Source organism: Tupaia chinensis, unplaced genomic scaffold, assembly GCF_000334495.1.
Source record: "Tupaia chinensis unplaced genomic scaffold, TupChi_1.0 Scaffold000170_1, whole genome shotgun sequence".
Lineage (NCBI taxonomy): Eukaryota > Metazoa > Chordata > Mammalia > Scandentia > Tupaiidae > Tupaia > Tupaia belangeri.
This window is the reverse complement of record NW_006159645.1, coordinates 554952-576083: the sequence shown is the minus strand read 5'-3', so window position 1 is coordinate 576083 and position 21132 is coordinate 554952. Positions and strand designations below refer to the sequence as shown.

At 45.3% G+C, this 21132-nt stretch overlaps 1 protein-coding gene across 3 annotated transcripts in view; it reads right to left on the bottom strand.

Annotated features, from left to right (window-relative positions):
- The window catches only part of CHN2 (chimerin 2), a 348821-nt gene that overhangs the window by 39438 nt on the left and 288251 nt on the right, over positions 1-21132 (bottom strand). The window lies entirely within an intron of this gene.

The following is a 21132-nucleotide window of genomic DNA, read 5'->3' as shown; positions in this document are numbered from 1 at the left end:
TGGCTATTGTTAGGCAGCAGATTTGAGGCAGCTGCGTTCTGTCTGCAGAGGCCTCCGGCATGTGACCTGGAAGGGCCGGTTTGAGTGATGGAGGGGGCTCTGCTTCAGAATAAGGACGGGCCTGTTTTGTGCTATTTCTTAAGGCCGACGTGTGCCTGGAACAATAGCACACATTCATGTGCACTGCAACCCCCAGAAGCAGTATCCCGTCAGCCACTGAGATTCAGCGAGAAAGGGGCAGGCAGCTTTATTTCTCCTGCCACAGCACACTGCGAAGGAGAGCCTCCTTGCTAGCACGTTGCACGCACGCGCACACACACACACACGCACACACACACACACACACACACACACCACAGCTAGCTCTAATGTTCAAAGTCTGAAGCTGCATCCAATTATTCTGGGGCTCTGAACCTCATCCTGGGTTGGACTCCAGCAGATTAAACCTTTAAACCCTGATGATTGTTTAATCTTATAGGAGTAAAGCCTGCATTTCTTTTTAAAAATCTGCCCCAGCATTTGAAAGCTTAATTTTTATTATGCATGCATTAAATTGGGACAGTCACCACTGAAGGGGTTAGTAAAGAACAATAACACATTTCACTTTGCAGAATAAGAGACAAAGTGTCTTGGCCCAGGGTACCCTGGTCTCTCCTCTCCCCTTCACTCTGCAACCTCCTTTCAAACCCACACAGAAAAGGCAACATTTCTTAACTAAAACCAAAACACCATGATTGCTTTTCAAAAAAAAAATTTCAAGGTTCATTCTGGTAATGCTAAGCCTATTAAAAAGCCCTCTTTACTCTGAAAAACATCCCATGGTTTCCCATGGGATCACAGAATTTCGGTCCCAAGTTTGCCTCTAATATTAATAGAAGTAGGGAAATCATGATGTCTTGGAAGTACTCCTGACCTGCTGGTGAAGTTGAACGCAGCTAATGCCAACAGTAAAATCAATGCTTTAGAACCATTATGTAGGTGGATGGCTTGTGAATTTCATCCCTTCCTCTACTGAGAACTGGCCCATATTCCTGTCCCTCCAAGCAGGCTTGCGGAGAACAGCAAGAGATCAGTCCTTTCCATCTCTAAGTCTTTATTCCTGGTGATCAGCATCCTTTCAGATTAGTTCAGAAGTCCATCTTCCTTCTTCAGCCTCTCATTACCTTCCACAATAACAGCCAATTTTTATAGAGAGCACAATAACTTAACATTTTGCCAGATGATGCTTAGAATGTGCTAAATGGCTGTTACTAGTTTAACCTTCAGCCCAAGGGTAGGGGAAGCAAGTTTTGTATCCTCATTTTACAGCTAAAGAGAGTGGGCACTGTTTTGTGCTATTTCTTAAGGCCGATGTGTGCCTTAACGAGGTAAGGTAAGGTAGCTTGCCACAGATATGCAGCTGGTGAAAGTAGAAGAGCCAGGACTAGAACATAAAGTGTCTGTGTCCAGCTCCCAGGCTCTGAACCACTCTGCCAGGCTACCTACAGACCCGGATGTGCTGCCACATCCTGCTCTCCTGTCCTGACAACATGCTGTAGCTGAAATACTGGGCGAGTCTGCCCTCTCCTTGCCATTGTCTCTCTACAAGATCTAGCCCCTCATTGTCTCTCCTGTGCTGCACAGCCATCTTCCCAACCCTCCACGGCCTACCTGTCCTGGCACTGAAGGCTGTCCCTGAGCTGGACTCAATGTATTCACTCATTTTATTTCCCTAAACTGATCCCTACACTGACCTCCACAAACCCTACCACTCCTACAAAGTCTTCTTTTCTGACATGTTTGACTTCTCACTTCAGTAGCTTGCTCTTTTAGACTATTCCAGCATCATTTCACACTATCTACATTTTCACCAGCATGCACATGCTAAGGGTGGCAAATGTCACCCTTTCCAAAAGACTTCTCCAGCTCCCCATAGGGTTTTACCCACGTTTTTCTGGTTGCACTTTCCGCATCTTCTTCTAGAGTGACTTATGACAGGTGTTCTTCCCCAGTCAGGCTGAGAACTCACTGTGGCATGCGCCAGGCCTGCTTTGCCTTTGTCTCCCCTTACAAGAGTGTCTAGTAAGACTCCTTGCCAAGGTAGGCACTGAATGAATAGAAATTGCCAGAAAGCTCTTGTACACCCAGGATGCCAGAGTGGTAGAGGAAGATGTGCCAAGATCAGGGATCTTCTGTCCATCCTGTGATCACTAATCTCCTTGCCTTGGCTTCATGATCCTCCAAGAGGTCTCCTCTCTTGATGGGGACCACAAGACTCCTTAGCTGTCATTCCTATTGTCCTACCCTGAAAGACAACTACGACCAGGGACCAAGTGAAGGCTTAGCCTCCCTTTGACAGCCTTCCCATTCTTAGCCTAATGTAGGAAGATGGGGAAGAGACATAAGGTCCTTTCTCAAACCTTCACCGTTAGCGAGTCAAGAGAACCCTTTGGATAGTGAAGCCTTTTGTGAAAGAATTAATTCTCTGATCTGGACAAGGCTAATTTATGAGCACCCAGTTTAAAATGCAATAAAATACCTCTTTCAATATCCTTTGGAAATGGTCTTGTTCTCCTTTTGCTGTATGAGTGGTGGGATACAAGGACATTTAATACTATCTCTCGACTCTGGGCCTTTCCTTACAACAAGTAATTTTTCTTTCTTTTTGTGACAGTGATTACTTTTTGTGATATGTAGTCAGTGACATTTAGCCAAACACAAGACACATTCAGACCTGGGGAGGAGCCACACACTGTCCCCTTCAGATGCCTCTTACACGGGGCTGTAAGTGTGAGCGCTGAGGGAGCATTATGGTGAGTAGTGTGGTTGACCTCAGCTCACCCTCTGACCAAAGGGAAAATGATTACAAACATCTCTTGGTAAAAACTTCCCTCTTCCATAACTCAGTGACACAGAGCTCATCTTTATCTAGGCCCCTCAAGGACAGGCCTTGGTTTCTTTCATAGCTCCCACAACGTCTAACGCAGCGTGCTCTGTTACACAGAGGACATTGACGACTTTCGCTAGCAGCTTTCTCTAGCAAACGTTTCTGTCTGACCTATTTTTATCTGTACATTCATTAGAAGAGGCACATTTCCCTATCCCTCAATGCCTTGTGTAAGCCAGGGATTCTCACTGGAACTACTGACATTTCGGGCTGGAGATGCCTTTGTCCTGGGGGCCTGTCCTCTGCTTTGCAGGATGTTTGGCAGCATTCTTCGCCTCGTCTCAATAGATGCCAGTAGAACTCTCCCTAATTGTGGTCATCGAAAATGTCTCGGATGTTGCCAAACATCCTCGGGGAGGCAAAATTGCCCCCAGTGAGGAATGCTTGGGCTAAATTAATGACACAAAGAGTTACAGCATGCTTACTGCCTGCCAGGGATTATACCAAGCACACTGCACATTTTGACTCGTTCAGATTTATAACTCTAGGAAGTAGGTACTGTCATAATTACCCTCATTTTACAGATGAGGGGATGGAAACCAAGTTTAAGGGTTGACCTAGACTTCTCCAAGGTCATATACTGGTAAGTGGTAGAACACAGGCATAATGAATGAGGTCTCTGTCCCCCACCTCCAAAAGGACAAGTTTCTTTCCCTTCCTTCTATCCTTCCTTTTCCTTCGTCTTTCTCTCTTCTTTTCCTTAATTGCCACAGGGCACATGCAGAGCGAAAGAGAGAGAAGGAGAGAGAGAGAGAAAGCACACACACACACACACACCGCCAGTGGGACATGGTCACACTGTAATTCCTTCTCCTCCATTTCTCATTCTGTCATTCTGTTGGGATTTGGGACATGCACACACATACCTGGTGTGTTCTTCAAGTCACCAGGGACAAATCTGTAAAGCCATTGACCACGTGGGATCCCATTTCCTTAACCACAGGCTACAGGGCTGGTCCTTTATTTATTTTTTTTTAAGTAAAATAGCCATAACATAGAATTTACCATTTTAACATGTCTAATTCAGTGGCATTTAGCACATGCACAATGTTCTGCAACCACCACTATCTAGTTCCAGAACTTTTCAATATCCCCAAATGAAATGCTTGATGGCAAGAGTCACTCCTCATCCTTTTCTTCCCCAGCCCCTGCCAACTACCAATCTGTAATATTTCCTGTCTCTCCAAATTCACCTGTTCTAAATATTTCATATAAAGTGAATCAACTAAATCGACGACTTTTTGGGTCTGGCTTCTTTGACTCAGTATAATGTTGTCAAGGTTAAGCCGTGGCATGTGTCGCTACTCCATTCCTTCTGATGGATGCGTGGAAGTATGACATGGTGTCCCCTCTGCATCTGATGGACATGTAGACTATGTTCACCTTTTGGTTATGGCGCATAGGACCGCATTTTTGCACAAGCTTGGTTGGAACACTTGTTTTCAATTGTTTGGAGTATACAATAAATCCATGCTTTTAACTACCCTTCAAATTGCCTCTCATCCCAACGATGTTCATATTTAAAAATATCCAGCAGTTGAAAGCTGGGCTGACTCTCTTCCCAACTGCCAGCTTGTGAGGACTGGTGTTTCCAGGACTGGTTTTTAAAGACTGTTCTCCCTGGGCCCTCTGTAAAAGCAGGCACCACTTACGACACTTTTGGAAGTGGGAGCTGGGGTGAGGGACTATAAATAAATGGTGCAATAAACTCACCACTTCCTTTTCCTTTTTCTTTTTTTCTTTTTTAAGGGTTGGGATTCTATGTTCTCAGGCCTCTCACTGTTGGACTCTTTATGATAAGTATCTTGGATCCAAGAAGGAATTGGATACAAGAAAGCAATGGAAGGTTATCAGAAGAAGACAGGAGGAAAGGATGGGCCAGTGGCAGGAAGACAAGAGAAAACGAAGCCCTCTGGGGAGCCTGTGGACATGTAAAGTGCTGGGGAAGAAGAGATGGGAGGAGAAGGAAATACTCCTGCCCTGTGCTGACCTTACTAACATAGTATCGTTTGCCCAGAGAGGGCCTGAGAAGTTCAACCAATCTGGTTCCTTCTGCTGGTGGGCGGGCCCACCTATCAGCTCCAGGTACCACAGTAGTCTGCCCTAGTACACGTCTCCAGAGAAAGTGATCGGCCAGCAATCCCTGATCCTTCTGTAGACTTCAAGTAGACACTAATGCTGCATTTTAAAGAAGACTTGTTAAAAATGCCATCACCAGTCCCTGGACAGTCCTCTTACCAGTTCAAGCCCAGTCTTTGTGCTCCTGGGCCTTGATACTTCTCTGTTTCTTAAGTCCAAATCTCTCTCAGGCATCAATGGGCCAACCTATACCCTTGCCACATGGGCTACCCTGCCCCTGCAGGCTTCTGCTGCCTCACAGTGGTATATTAAATACAAAGCAGCAATTCAAATGCTGGTGAGGGTATGGTGAGGAGAGGACCCCAGCATCCTGCTGGTGTTTGTGCAGATTAGCTTATGTCTAGAAAAATAGTGGGCAATGTATTAAAAGCCTTGAAAGGGGCCAGCAGATGGCGTGATGGTTAAGGCACGGGACTCCCACATAGCTACCTACAGTTCAAGTGCCGGACTCAGAGGCTTGAAAATCATTCTGGGCATATGTGCATGCATGCCCAAAGTCCTGAAAGGAGAATAGAGGAGAAGGGATTGTGATTTCTGGGGAGTGATTTCTCACTTTCCTTCCCTCTGAATCTCTCCAGTGAGCATGCACACCCCATGGCAAAGATGGAAAAAAAAAAAAAAAGCCTGGAAAACGTTCATGTGTATAATTCAACAACTCTATTTCTTGCATTGTCTTAAAGAGGGTCTTCAGACAAAGATTTATTAATAGATGGATGCGGGAACCAGTAGTTAGCGTAATGGCTATGTCGCTGGACTCCCATGTAGTCGACTATGGTTCACGTCCCGGACCTAGTGGCTTAAAACTCACACGGGGGCGAGGGGAGCAGCAGTTGATGTAATGGCTATGTCGCTGGACTCCCATGTAGTCGACTGTGGTTTGAGTCCCGGATCTGATGGCTTAAACTCATGCCGGGCGCGTGTGCGTGTGTGCCCAAGATCCTGAGAGGAGAATGGAGGAAAAGGGATTGCGGCGTGGCCATCCCCCCTGGAGGGTGATTTCTCGCTTTCTGTCTCTCTGTCTCTCTCTGTCTGTCTGGTGAGCACACACGCCCTCTCCAAAACAAAAAACAGCAACAAAAAAACTCACACTGGCCATGTGAGCATGCACGCACAAAATCCCGAGAAGAGAATGGAGAGGAAGGGATTGTGATGTGACCATCCTCCCTGGGGGTGATTTCTTGCTTTCTGACTCTCTGTCTCTCTGGCAAGCACGTGCACCGTATAGCAAAAATCTCTCTAAAAAAAAATTCTTAATGTTGCAAGCAAGCTAACCACTCCCCTTTAAGGTTTTTTCCATAGAGCACGTGAACTCACCAGGAGAGACAATGAGAGACAGTGAGAGGGAAAAATGTGAGAAAGCACCCCCATGGGGGAGAGGGGGGAGATGGCCACACATAATCTCTTCTCTTGCTGGAATTTGGGCATATATGCATCCTACCTCCTCATTTTACAGGTGAAGAAATAGAGGGCCTGAGAAGTCCCAGCATTTAGCCCTCGACTCAGAGTGATGTTACAACTAGACATGGAAGCAGATCCAGACTCTCACTTCTCCTGGCCAAGACCACCTAGAGCTAGTTCTCTGCACCCCTGAGCAGGCCTCAGAATCCCCCAGAGGGCTTGCTGAAACAGACCGCTGGACCCAGCCCCACAGTTTCTGGTTCAGTCAGTATGAGATCAGGCCCAAGAATCTGTTTTTCTTTTTTCTCTTAGTTCGCTATAGGGCAAGAAAAGAGAAAGAGGGAAAGTGAGAAATCATTCCTTGAGGAGATGGCCATGCCACGATCTCTTTTCCCATGCACATCTGCCTGGCACGACTTTCAAACCACCAGGTCCGGGACTTGAACTGTGCAGCCCATCATGTGGGATTCAGTTGCCTTAACCTCTGTGCCACCTGCTGGCCCCAATCTGCATTTCTTTGTAAAACTATTTTTTCCAGTTGTCTGAGGGCACCTGTGCTTGCTAGAGAGAGACAGAGACAGAGAGATAAGAGAGAGGAGGAATGCACCTCCCAGCAGGGTGTGGTCACAAATGAATCCCTTCCCTTCCATTTCTCCATGTTGTCAGGATTAGGGGTGCACACACACACAAATGCCTGGTGGGTCCCTCAAGCTGTAGGAGCTAGGGCTTGAACTGTAGTTGGTCATCTGGCCTCCAATTCATTTAACCACTCAGCTATAGAGCAGCTCCCCACTCCTTTTTAATAGAATCTGCATTTCTTTTTTTTTTTTTTTAAATCTTTTTTTTTGGAGAGATTTTCGCTATAGGGCGTGTGTGCTCATCAGCCAGCCAGAGAGAGACATAGCGACAGAAAGCGAGAAATCACCACCCAGGCGGGATGGAGCTACCGCAATCCCTTCTCCTCCATTCTCCTCTTGGGATCTTGGGCATGCACACACATGCGCCCGATGTGAGTTTTAAGCCACCGGGTCTGGGACGCGAACCGCGGTCAACTACGTGGGAGTCCAGTGACATAGCCATTACGCTAACTGCTGGTTCCCAATAGAATCTGCATTTCTAACATGTTCCCAGGTAATGCTCGTGTGCTGGTCCTGGGATCAGCTTACTCTGAGGACCTCTGGAACCTGCATGTCACAACCTTGACTGATAATTAGAATCACCTAAAAACAAACACACTCAACCCAAAAACCATGCTCAAGCTCCACCTCAGGTCAATTAAATACAAGTTTGGAGGATGGGGTCCAACTTGAAAAAAATCCTTCAGGGGGTTAGAATGTGCTCCTAGAATTGAGTGTCACTGCACTAACCTCAAGTGCTTCAATTCAGGGGGATTCTTAAAAAAGATTAAAGTATTGAATCCCTTCTCCTCCATTCTCCTCTTGGGATCTTGGGCATGCACACACATGCGCCCGATGTGAGTTTTAAGCCACCGGGTCTGGGACGCGAACCGCGGTCAACTACGTGGGAGTCCAGTGACATAGCCATTACGCTAACTGCTGGTTCCCAATAGAATCTGCATTTCTAACATGTTCCCAGGTAATGCTCGTGTGCTGGTCCTGGGATCAGCTTACTCTGAGGACCTCTGGAACCTGCATGTCACAACCTTGACTGATAATTAGAATCACCTAAAAACAAACACACTCAACCCAAAAACCATGCTCAAGCTCCACCTCAGGTCAATTAAATACAAGTTTGGAGGATGGGGTCCAACTTGAAAAAAATCCTTCAGGGGGTTAGAATGTGCTCCTAGAATTGAGTGTCACTGCACTAACCTCAAGTGCTTCAATTCAGGGGGATTCTTAAAAAAGATTAAAGTATTGGGGGAGGGCAGATGGTGGCACATTGGTAACAGCTAGACCCACATGGGAAGGTCCAAGGTTCATATCCCAAGGCCTCCCTGTACATGCCAGGCATGCACATATACCTGAGATCTGGCTCCAGCTGGTGCTGGATCATGGTGTGAAGACCCTGTTGGGATACCTCTCTTTTTCTCAGAAGGAATAAATAAACTAAAAAATAAGCATGAACATGGTAAATTCTACCAAATAAATCTCCCCCTGCTCAAGGGAATCAGTATCTTTTCAAACACAAAATAGGACTATGTTTTTATTTGTACCCATCCCAGTTCAACCTCCCATCTTGCGGTTCACAACTTCCATGGACTTAAAGCAAAGGCAAAAATCCATACCGTGGCCTACAGGTTCCGTATGGTCTGGCCCCTGCCACCTGTCCAGCCTCACTCCCCAACCCCCACCACTTTCCTGCTATCTCCTTGAGATATATAACCATGCATCTACAGTATGATTTTTAAATTATGATCTGGTGCCACCAGCCTGCTGGCTTTGTGAGATCAGGTACTGTGTGTGCTTTTTTTTTTTTTTTCTTTTTTTTTGAGAGGCTCCTACTATAGGGCGCGTGCACTTGCCAGGAAAACAGATAGAGACAGAAAGCTAGAAATCACCCCCCAGGGAGGATGGCCACGCCGCAATCCCTTCTCCTCCAATCTCCTCTCAGGATCTTGGGCACGCACACACACGCGCCCGGCGTGAGTTTAAGCCACAGGTTCTGAGACTCAAACCGCAGTCGATTACATGGGAGTCCAGTGACATAGCCATTATGCTGACTGCTGGTTCCCTGTGTGTGCTTTTCATCACAATTAAAACCCATGTCATACACGGGACCTGACACAAAGTAAGTGCTTAATCAAATTTTGCTACCTGAATGAGTAGATAGCACAGCTATAACATACCCTGAGGTCAAGGGACCCCTTGAGAGGCTTACCCTCATCACTACCTGTTTATCCAGTACATGCACCCTTGCTAGTCTCTGTTATACAATCCAGGATGGGCTTTTCAGAGTTTCCTTTTTAATGAGGTTTTCTGATACCATAAGAGGGGAGGTCTGGAAACAGTGCCCTGTACCACAGCCGGCCTCCAAATCACAGGCTGTGAGAAACAAGACCAGGTTTGGGACTAGAATAATATCAAAAGTCACATCGTGTATTACAGAGCATGTTATCGTCCCCTATGAGGAAGGTAGAGGGGTGTCATGAATCCTGTTTCAGATAAAGAGACTGAGCTCTCACAGGCCTGTCCTGGGGACTAGAATCAGGCCTCTGGGTGTTCTTTCCTGGGAAATCCCTGGCAGCCAAGTTGTAGCAGATCAGCAGTGCTGGCTATTCACAGCCACTAATAGGAAGACTCATCCTTACTCTCTATTTCCAGAGGACTTTTAACAAACGTTTAAAACATAAGAACAAAACAAAACAACAACAAAACTTTAAAAACTACCCATAATTCTTCCATCTGTTCTTATCATTAAGGACTAGCGTGAAGCCAGCACTAGCTTGGCACTCGGAAAACTTGTGTTATATGAAAAACAAGCATGCCCTCTTCTGATCACTACTTCTGGTTTCTTTACCTCTTATAAACATGACTTCCAGTATTTTTTCTTTGTTCATCATAGCCTATGTCTGTGCACATGAGAGAGAGGGAGAGGAGCATCCTCACGGAGTCTGGTCAGGCCGTGATCCCTTCCCTCCAGCCCACCAGCTGCTCGGATCCTGGACACACGCATGCATGCCTGGCGTGTTTCAGGCTGACCATGCCTGGGGTCCAGGTTCTAGTGAGCAGCCCATTACAGCTGCGTGTGGAGCCGGCCCAGCTGGTCATGTTACAAGGAGGCAGCGTGTGCTCTTTCCCCCCTTAGACTTCCCACACATACGTCTGGGGGCCTGGGATTTGGTGGTGACTCTGGACTGCATGGGATTTCCCAACATGGTAAACCAGAAATCCTGCTGAGGATAGAGACATTTAGCAAAACACTGCAGTCATTCATTCAGCCCAGGATGGTGGTGGGGAATCTATATTTTCATTTTCTCTTTGCTTTCTGTGGGTTGTACTTGAACTTTTTTTTTTTTTAAGTTTCTTTTAAGAGAGTGAGAGAAAGCATGTGCAAATATGCATGAGAGTGAGAGCAAGAAAGAGAGAGAGAGAAAGAGAGACAGAGCAGGTGATGGTCCAGTCACACTGTGATCCCATTCACTCAGGCCCTACAGCTCCTCAGAATCCTGGAAATACTTCAGGTCAGCTTGAGATTCGAACCTGCAGTTGGCCACATGACTTCCAGCAGTGCTGGTCAGTACACTAGGCCTTTTTCACTGACACTGAGTCTACACTTCAAAACTTCCAGTGGCTGGGACCAACAGTTAGCATAATGGCTATGTCGCCAGACTCCCACATAGTCAACCATGGTTCAAGTCTGGGACCCAGTGGCTTAAACTCACGCTAGGCACATGTGTGTGCATGCCCAAGATCCCAAGAGGAGAATGGAGAAGGGATTGCGGTGTGACCATCCCCCCTGTGGGGTGATTTCTTGCTCTCTGCCTCTGTTACTCTCTGTCTTTCTGGCAAGCGCACGCACCCTATAGCAAAAACCTTTCCAAAAAAATAAAATAAAATAAACTTCCAGTGGCCAGACAGTGGTATACTGAGTATGTGCTATTCTTTCAGTGTCCAATACGTATGCATGTGTGTGTGTGTGTGTGTGTGTGTGTGTGTGTGTGAACAAATGCACATACATATATGTGAAAGCCATTGAATGAGATTTTGAGGGGGTCACTAAAAAGAGAGGCAGGAGGATTTCTGTTCCCATTTTTGCTGTGACATTCTAGATCTGGTTCTTCTTTTTTTTTTGGAGAGGTCTCTGTCACCAGACAGACAGAGAGAGACAGAGAGACAGAAAGCAAGAAAGCACCCCCTAGGGGGAATGGCCACGCCACAATCCCTTCTCCTCCATTCTCCTTTAAGGATCTTGGGCATGGATGCACATGTGCCCAATGTGAGTTTTAAGCTACTGGGTCCAGGACTCGAACCGCGGTCGACCACATGGGAGTCCAGCTGCATAGCCATTACGCTAACTGCTGGTCCCTAGATCTTTTTTTTTTTTTGAGAGTTCATTGCTATATAGGGTGTGTGCGCTGGCCAGAAAGAGAGAGACAGAGAGATAGAAAGCAAGAAATCACCCCCCAGGGGGGATGATCACGCCGCAATTCCTTCTCCTCCATTCTCCTTTTGGGATCTTGGGCACGCACGCACACACGTCCGGTGTGAGTTTAAGCTCCTGGGTCTGGGACTCGAACCATGGTCGACAACATGGGAGTTTAGTGACATAGCCATTACCCTAGCTGCTGGTCCCTAAATCTGGTTCTTTATTCCCGTCAGCAAGTGAAAGAACTGGCTATGCAAAGTGAAATTAGCTCACATTGCTGAATGATCATCAAAGTGGTAGTTCCCTCTTTAGCCACACTGCTAAACCTGGCCACATTGAGCCTATGCACTCGGAACACTTTCTCAGAGTACCAAGTACGTCTTCCTTGCCCTTCCTAAGCACTGCCTGGGGTGTCTGCTAGCTGTATTCTTTGCTTGTGGTTTCAGTCCTGAAAGAAGAGGAAGACAATAAAGACATATGATTAAATGGCAAGCTCATTCCCACGACTGTTAAAGAAATGGGACCGGGGGGGGGGGGTTTGTGGTGGGGGGTGGCAGGGCGTCATCTTTTCTGCTGACGTGCTAGTTAAAACGGTTTAATCCTGGTTTTATTTGAGTTCATCTATGCATCAGGTGTCAACGGCTGACCTGGCTCCCTCCTGACACTGCTGCTGACCTCCAAACCCGCTGCGTTCTGGTCCGAGGCAGGGAAGCCTTTGTCTCTGATGGCACAACATGCCCAGCTGCCGCTCTGATTGTTCCCCAGGGACAGATGGCCACTCTCAATACAAGAGAGATACAAAAGCGCCAGAGAAGCGCTCTCACCACCCCTCCTGAACCCAGTCCTCTTCATTCAAAAGAGTCAGCGTTTGTTTCAGACCGAAGGGCCTGCGTGGTCTCTAGACTGGACTAAAATACCTTGCTTAGCAGATAAGTAATCTGACGCTTCTTGAGTTGATTGTGCAATGCTGTCATTGCTGTCTTCCCATACAGTTTCTCCAGCTGTTTAATGGAGACCGATGTTGACAATTTGGCTAATTACTGATGTTTCTCACAGACTGCCTAGATGGAGAAACGAGACACTCCCCTGTCGTAGAGAAAGACCTTAGGTTACTTTAAGTGACTCACACCTTTCCGTATGTCGCTGTTGTGTTTTCATGCACAGTTTTAGAGAGCAAACCACAAAAAGTTTTACATCAGAGTGTAGCAATCCGTTTCCTCAAACCAGAACTTTCAAACTCTTCATCGCATTTCTGCAATGCTGAACTGAAGATGTGGCATGGTTATTTTTGAGAGAATGGGACATTTGTCAAATTGAGCTCCTTCGAATGGCTCTATAATCCTTTCAGCAAACTTCTGCAGAATTTAGATCCGAGTAGACAATGTACAAATTAAGAGAGAAGTAGCTATTTCGAGCTTTCCAGCTGCCTTTTCTCCCTTGCCCTGTTCCTCTCTTCTCACATTCCCTGTTTATCTCCTTTTCCTTGTTTTCTCTGCTGTCACCTAATTCCATATTGGGGACCAGGAGTAAATGCCCTCATGACCGACATACGGGTTTCATTACAGAAGGCAAGACACTCAACGTCTGGCTTCTGGCCGCACCTGTATCGTACAGCGGTGTCTTCGTGTCTTTCTCTCTTCCTCCCTCCTCAACGCTGTCCTCCTCAGCTGAGCCCCACATGTCTCTGCTGGAGCCCCACATTTGCCAAGCTGATTTTCTTGTCACACTGCAGTATGGCAATTTACAGAGCACCACAGAGGAATGGACCAACCCCAGCCTCAAGTTTTCGACCAGGTTCTGTGGCTGGCAGTTGGAGTAAGCTGTACCTTTATCCAAAGAAAAGAAAAACCAGGGACCAGCAGTTAGCGTAATGGCTATGTCGCTGGACTCCCACGTAGTCGACCGTGGTTTGCGTCCCGGACCCGGTGGCTTAAATTCATGCCGGGTGCATGTGTGTGCGTGCCCAAGATCCCGAGAGGAGAATGGAGGAGAAGGGATTGCAGTGTGGTCATCCCCCCCTAGGGGGTGATTTCTTGCTTTCTGTCTCTCTGTCTCTCTCTGTCTGTCTGGTGAGCACACGTGCCCTATAGCAAAAACCTCTCAAAAAAAAAAAAAGAAAGAAAAGAAAAGAAAAACCAGATGAACCGATTGTTTTCACATGTGAATTGTCCCATGTTGCAAAGGACAGAGATGCCTATAAAACGGTTTTCCAAAATTTCACAAACAAAAATACCTCAACTCTACCTATGGTGCTTTTTAATAATTTTTTCAAATTATTTTAAATAATTATTTTATTTATTTATTTTAAGTTGACCACAGAGGGACAGAGAGAGAGAGAGAGAAAGAGGGAAAGTGAGAAAGCAAGTTGCCAGGTCCAGGACTCGAACCACAGTTGGCCATGTGGGAGTCCAGCACCCTTAATCACCATGCCACCTGCCGGCCCCCTATGGTGCTTTTTATGGTGAACAATCACCCAAACAATACAGTCCTTGACGCCATTCACAGCTGTGCAGCTGGCTCTGCCCAATATATTAATAGTTCCTGGGATGTTTATGAACTCAGTAGTCTTAAAATATGGATGCCTGTACATTGCAAGTAGAACAGAAGTTTATTTCTAGTCTCTTGTGTGAGTGATAACTGGAATTTCAAAATATACTTGGACCTTATAGATGTGTGTTGGAAAGACCATGCTTACATTAATACCAAGTACATGGCCCATCCCACATGGACTGCCACAATGTGAATGAGGATGCAGATGTCCCTAACAGCTACTGTCCGTTCTGGGAACAGATATGTCATGCTAGTGTGTAAGCAAGAATTGAACAGGGGAAGACAGTTCAGTCTGAAATGACCACGTCTGATTTGCCTTAGCGTTTCATTTATTTATTTATATTTTTTAAGGTTTTTGCCATAGTGTGCCTGTGTTTGTTGGAAAGACAGAGAAACAGTGAAAGGGAAAATGAGAAATAACCACCACCACCACCACCACCACCCCCACCACCACCACCACCCCCATCCAGAGGGGATGGCCATGCCATAATCCCCTCTCCTCTATTTTCCTCTTGAGATTTTGGGCACACATGCACATGTGCCCAGCATGAATTTCAAGCCACTGGATCCAGGATTCAAACTGCTGTCGGTCATGTGGAAGTCCAGTACCTTAACCACCATGCAACCTGCTGTCCTTCTCCCTCCCCCATATTCTCATTTATCCTGCACCACATTCTCTGTATTACTACTGCCATTTCATCATACATGAGGAAAGCAGCCTAAGAGTTCTTACTACTCAGGGTTACCCTGCTGATAAGTAGGTGTGGAGCTCAGAATCGACATACTCCTAAACTTCGTGTGGTTCTGTTTCTATATCTTTGTCCCCTAGCAGGGTGTAACATCCTAAGAAAGAACTCTGCACTCACATTTTCTGACCTGACTCTACCGAGAACTACAAAGAGCATTTAACAGAGATTTATACGTGCATGCGTGTATCTGACCTGGCCCAATCTTTCCATTTCACAAAGACCAGGATGACAAGGAGTTTTTCTCAGGTTCTCACAAGCCAGTTACTTGTAGAGTCAGGACAGAAAGTCAGGTTCTTGGACTGAAGGTCCAAGCTCTTTCCACTAAACAACAACAGATCTGACCAATACCCATGGCCTCCCAGTCCGCACAAGTGAAAGAAGCCACTCCCCAACCCCATCAGACACACAGAAGCACACATGGAAAACCGTATCGAACACAGGCAGCAAGTCATCTTAGAAAGTAATTTGGCCATGTGTTTCAAGAATTTTAAAATAGTGATATCCTTTCAGATCCAGTAATTCAATTTCTAAGAATCTAGCCTAAGGAAATGATCCTAAGTTCAGAAAGACATCCAGTATAATATTACTTCTAATATTAAACATGAAATACATTTCGCATGTCCGAACATTAAGAAGCAGCCAACTTTGCACGCATGCAACAATCAAAATGATGCTGTGTCAAGTATAGCTAAAATACGCTTGTGAAGAATGCCATACACAAAGTGCTGACTATATTACACCTAGGATATATTTTAAAATCCTTATACATAGGAAATCATCGTAAGTAAATAGGCCAATGCTAATTTTCTTTACCTTCCCAAACTCTTCCAATGGTATTACCTTTAAAATTGGAATGTAGAAAAAAGCAAACAAAATTTTGTCACAGAGAAGCAAAAACATTTTTTCCCAGTGTGTGCCAGCTGTGATTTGCATTTGTGCGAGGAGGTCTTTCTCCTACAGGGAAAATTAGCAAGTTTTAAACAAACTAGAAGATGCAGAAATAGAAGATATTAGAGTCTTTTTAGGACTGGATGTCACAGCTAAAATATAGTTACAGCAACTCTCAGATGTGAAAAGTAAGTGCTTAACTAACATTGTTGGAAGTGAAAACTCTTAATCTGGTAGGTATTAAGGAAGGATTCACTCTTAGTGGGGTCTAACGCATGCCATTTCATTGCCTCTGTGAATAGAAACTAAAATCTTTACATAATGGAAGAGAGATTACTATTTCACGTAAAAACATGTAAGTTAAATCCCTGAAGAAATTTTTATCTTGAGCCAAGAGAAAAGTTTTAAGGTAAGAATACTGTATTATGCCGGTTCGATCATATTTACTATTGTCTGCAGGAGACAGGAGATAAAATAATAAAGAATAAGTATTATCATGTTCAGGTAACATAGATTTTCTCCAAATAGATTTTCAAGATCCAGAAAATTACATCGCAGTATGTATAACATAGCTATGAGAATTTCAGCTTTTATAGTATTTCAATAATGATCTGGGATGAAGAAGCTGCCATTGTAAATAACTCAAAAGTTTATAGAGTTTAATTTTTTTTACTTCAGTCTTATAATAACATGGGTCCATTTAAAACATTTTTGCAATGACTAAGAGTTTCCAGTCATCTTCTGAAGTGTTTTGTACAAAGCTAACACTGTAGTTGTCCTGTGCTATTTCAGTTGAAAATGCTGTGTGCTTATCAAATCCATGGTTTGGCAATTAAGCTCCAGAAATGGTGGAAGGTTTTGGTTTGCTAAGAATTCCTTGTTAAGAATAAAGACTGGGGCTGGCAGGTGGCATGGTGGTTAAGAGTGCTGGACTCCCACATGGCCAAATGTGGTTCGAGTCCTGGACCTGGCCTAGACCTGGTGGCTTGCTTTCTCACTTTCCCTCTCTCTTTCTCTCTCTCACTCTGTTCTTCCCTGGTCAAATTGAAATAAATAAATAAATGAAAGCTAAATAAAATAATTCTTTTTTTTCTAAAATAAAACATAAAAAAGAGTGAAGATCCTGAAGTTAAGCTGTCTGGGTAGAATTCCTGCTCTCTTCTTCCCATCAGGGTAACCTGTGCCAAGTTATCTTAACCCTCTTTGAGCTGCATTTCATCAAATGTGAGATGTGGATAATAATAATAGGTCTCTGGGAGAGGATTAAAGATGCAATTGAAGTCATAAATTGAACATTGCTTGGATCCACTCTTGGCACCATTTTAGCATGTAGTATTGTACTTGCATGTTATTTAATGAATAAGCTAATTACAATTGCTTTTTCTATAGAGTGTATGTGCTCATCAGAGAAAGAGAGAGAGAGAGAGAAAGAGAGAGAGAGAGAGAGAGAAAGAGAGAGAGGAAATATACCCTCCCTCCCAGGAAGGATGACCACGCTGAATCCCTTCTTCATTCTCCTCTTGGGATTTTGGGCACGTACATACATACACTCAGCATGGTTTTTCAAGTCACTGGGTCCAGGACTTGAACCATGCAGTAGACTATGTGGGATCTAGTTGCCTTAATCACCATACCACCTGGATGACCCAGAATAAACTAATTTTTATGATTATGGAGGTGATATTTTCAAAAGTAAGGCCTAATCTTAGGAAGGTGGTGACCATTGAGTGTGCCTAAGGCTACGTTTACTTCAGAGGATAAAGAAAACAATTCCTTTTTGACCTACCATGATTCAAAAGCACGAAGTTATTTTCATTTGATCAGAATCACTGGAAACTGAGAAACTAGACCGACTTGGAGGCAGTCTGAAAGCACTGTCTCTGACACAGCGCCCGTCCTCTGACAGTGTACACAGCCACGTGGGCCCTAGAAATGCCGCCGGAAGCCGTGTCCCCGAGCCAGCCCAGGGTGCTCCCAGCTGGCCCTTTCCTGTCACTGTCATCATGAGACTGGACCTTGGCGGGAAGTCGTGATCGCTGGTTTGTGTTTGTGGTGTTGGTGCAGATTTTGTTCGTTCCTCTCGGCGATGACTCGGCCTTTTGTTTGCCCTTTGCCTTTTGTGTTTTGATCCACTTTGAGCCTCCCTGCCAAAGGACACCCACCTCTAGACCCAAAGGCTTGCTAGTCAGAATGTCCTTGTCAGTGTGTATGTGTGGTGGGGCCGGGGGTGGGGGTTACAGGAAAGGTCGGCCCAGCAATATCAGTTAATGACTACAGAAAAGGAATGGGAGTGGGGGACCCTCTCACTGGCAGCTGGACTAGTTCTGGAATCCTCTGTGCTCTAGGGCTCTGACCTCTACCTGCTGCTCAGGGGAGGCCCAGCCCGTGAGAAACCACACAGGCCACCCTTTATCAGAGTGCTTCGAAATGAATGAGTTGGGACAAGGTTTGCTTTACTTTCTAGCCATTTTACTTTCCCTGCCATATAACTGAAGGCTCCCTTTACTCTCTGTAGTTGTACACTTCCGCATTTAAAAAATTGGAACCAGCAGATGGCGTAATGGTTACATCGCTGGACTTCCACATAGTTAATCAGGATTCAAATCCCAGACCTGGCGGCTTAAAACACGGCAGGAGTGTGTGTGAGAGTGCCCAAGATCCCAAGAGGAGAACAAAGGAGAAGGAACTGTGGCATGGCCATCCTCTCTGGGGGGGTAATTTTTCGCTTTCCGTCCCTCTCTATCTCTCTGGTGAGTGCATGTGCCCCACAGCAAAAGACTTTCTTAAAAAATTATGTTGGGGCCAGTAGTTAGAGTAATGGCTATGTCCCTGGACTCCCACGTAATTGATCACGGTTCGAGTCCCGGACTCGGCGGCGTAAACTCATGCCGGGCGTGTGTGCGTGCGTGCCCAAGATCCCGAGAGGAGAATGGAGGAAAAGGGATTGCGGTGTGGCCATCCCCCCTGGAGGGTGATTTCTTGCTTTCTGTCTCTCTGTCTCTCTCTGTCTGTCTGGCAAGCGCATGCGCCCTATAGCAAAAACCTCTCCAAAAAATAAAATTATATTAATGGGGGCAGCAGGTGGCATGGTGGTTAAAGCGTTGGACTCCCACATGACTGACTGTGGTTTGAGTCCCAGATCCATGACTTGAAACACGCAGGGAGCATGTGTGTATTTGACCAAAATCCTAGAAGAAAAATAGAGGAGAAGGGATTGTGGCATGGCCGTTCTCCCTGGAGGATGATTTCTGGCTTTCCTCTCACTGTCTTTCACCAGTGAGCACATGTGTTCTATGGTAAAAACCTAAAAAAAAAAAAAAAAAAGTGGCCTTGACAGTGTCTGGAGGGCACAGCCATAGCTCCCCAGCCCTCCCCCACCCCAGTGGGAGATCTGAGAGCACCCCTGTCCCTCTAGACACCCAGAGGCACCCAGCAGCACCAAGTTCACTAGGTATGGGTATGTCCTTTCTTGGCGTCTGTCTCTTTCAGGTTACAAGTGAGCAATAATCCTGTTACCCAAAGCACGTAGAGGAACAAGAGCATCCCACAGAAACTCTGTGTTGCCGTGTAGCCTGCCTTGCTCACCAGCATAAGCCACTCACCACTTCCCACGAAGACCCATTCAGTCCCATCCAGTCGCCCCACAGGGTGGGGGCTGGGAAGGCATGGGGGTCTGCTTCCACTTTGGGATGAAGAGAGAGACACCGAGTGGGGCCATGCATGCCAAGTCAAAGTTTAAAACGTTACCCTTTTAAAATAGAAATACCATTACAGCATACAAAATGAATTTTCCCACTCAGAAAATAAATTTAAAAGGAAAAACTATGGAGAAACAACAAAAAATAAATAAAATAGTTATACATACGCATGATATAATATTTGTATATATGAGATTTCTCTATTTGTGTAATTTGAGCCATTAGATCTAAATGAGTGTACAGGTATACAATGAACAAATCAAACGCTTAGTTGTTTTTCCCAACACAATGGGAAGTCACCTTCTCCGAGAGTGGGGCTGGCAGACGATGTTACAACTTTGCTCACTTCATGGTCAGGGCAGTTCAATCTCCAATTTTTCTTTTAAATTTTACTTATTATTATTATTATCATTATTACCTTTTAATTTTCTATAGAGCACATGCACTCGAGAGAGACAGAGAGAGAGAGAGGGAGAGAGAGAGAGGGAGAGGGAGAGGAAAAGAGAGAGAGAGGAAGCGAGAAAGCAAGCCACCATGTCTGGAACTCAAACCGTGATCAGCCGTGTGGGAGTCTAGTGCCTTAACTACCATGCCACCTGCTGGTCCCTCAATCCCTAATTTGTAATGGAGCCTTAGGGGGTGAAAGTTCTCTTTAAATACATGTATAAATTGTTGTCAAAAGTACTTTTGTTAAAATAGATGTATTTTCCCTGAAAAAAAAAATAAGTGGAAATAGCAGTTCTTTGAAGGCATTTGGTGGAATAAAGATGATATTGCACTAAAGATGTATAAACTGCTGTAAAGACAGGTGGTGTCCTGAAATATTTTGATGACATCAGAAGGGAAAAGACAAGAAGAGTGAGTTATAGCATGCACATTTATAAAAACAAGAAGAATAGAGGATTAGATTGTAGCTTATATTGGTCCTGGGAGAGAAAACTTAGCTGGTGGTTCTGGGCTCCACAGTGTCACGGTCAGGAAATAATCTCCCATATCTTAGAGAATGTGGTGGACAACAGCAGGATGCCTGGGAAGAGCTCAGGGGGCTCAAAGTCTTCACGCTGAGGTGCTCACCTTGCACATGTCCCTGGAGGAACATGGAGCTCTGCCCTCACAATAGAGCAGGCTTCTTTGGGGAGTTGCAGAGCCAATGACACGACGAACGAACCATCAGCTGCTCTCAGGAGTCCCCCAACCAGTCTGGGTATATCGTGAATAGCGATTTTCAAAGACAGTCATTCCAAATCCTACCATGGTGGTTTACATTGCTCCTTTTTCCAAAAAACCCTGTTTATTCCAGTTGTTCTATACTTACATAAATTTGGAAAATTCTAAATATATTCCTTTCTCGAAGAGTTAGTGTTCTACAATTAGTAGAACCCTAATCGTAGAGCATATTACACTAACTAGTAGAGCATATTTGGTACTAAGTGTACTTGGCACTTACACAATCATTCATTTATTTTAAAAATTAGCATTCCTGGGACCAGCTATTGGTGTAATGGCTATGTTGCTGGACTCCCATGTAGCTGACCATGGTTTGAGTCCCGGCCCCAGTGGCTTAAACTCATGCCGGGCGTGTGTGTGCATGCCTAAGATCCCGAGAAGAGATGGGATTGTGGCATGGCCATCCCCCCTGGGGGGTAATTTCTCGCTTTCTATCTCTATGTCTCTCTCTGTCTTTCTGGCGAGCGCACGTGCCCTATAGCAAAACCCTCTCAAAAAAAAAAAAAAG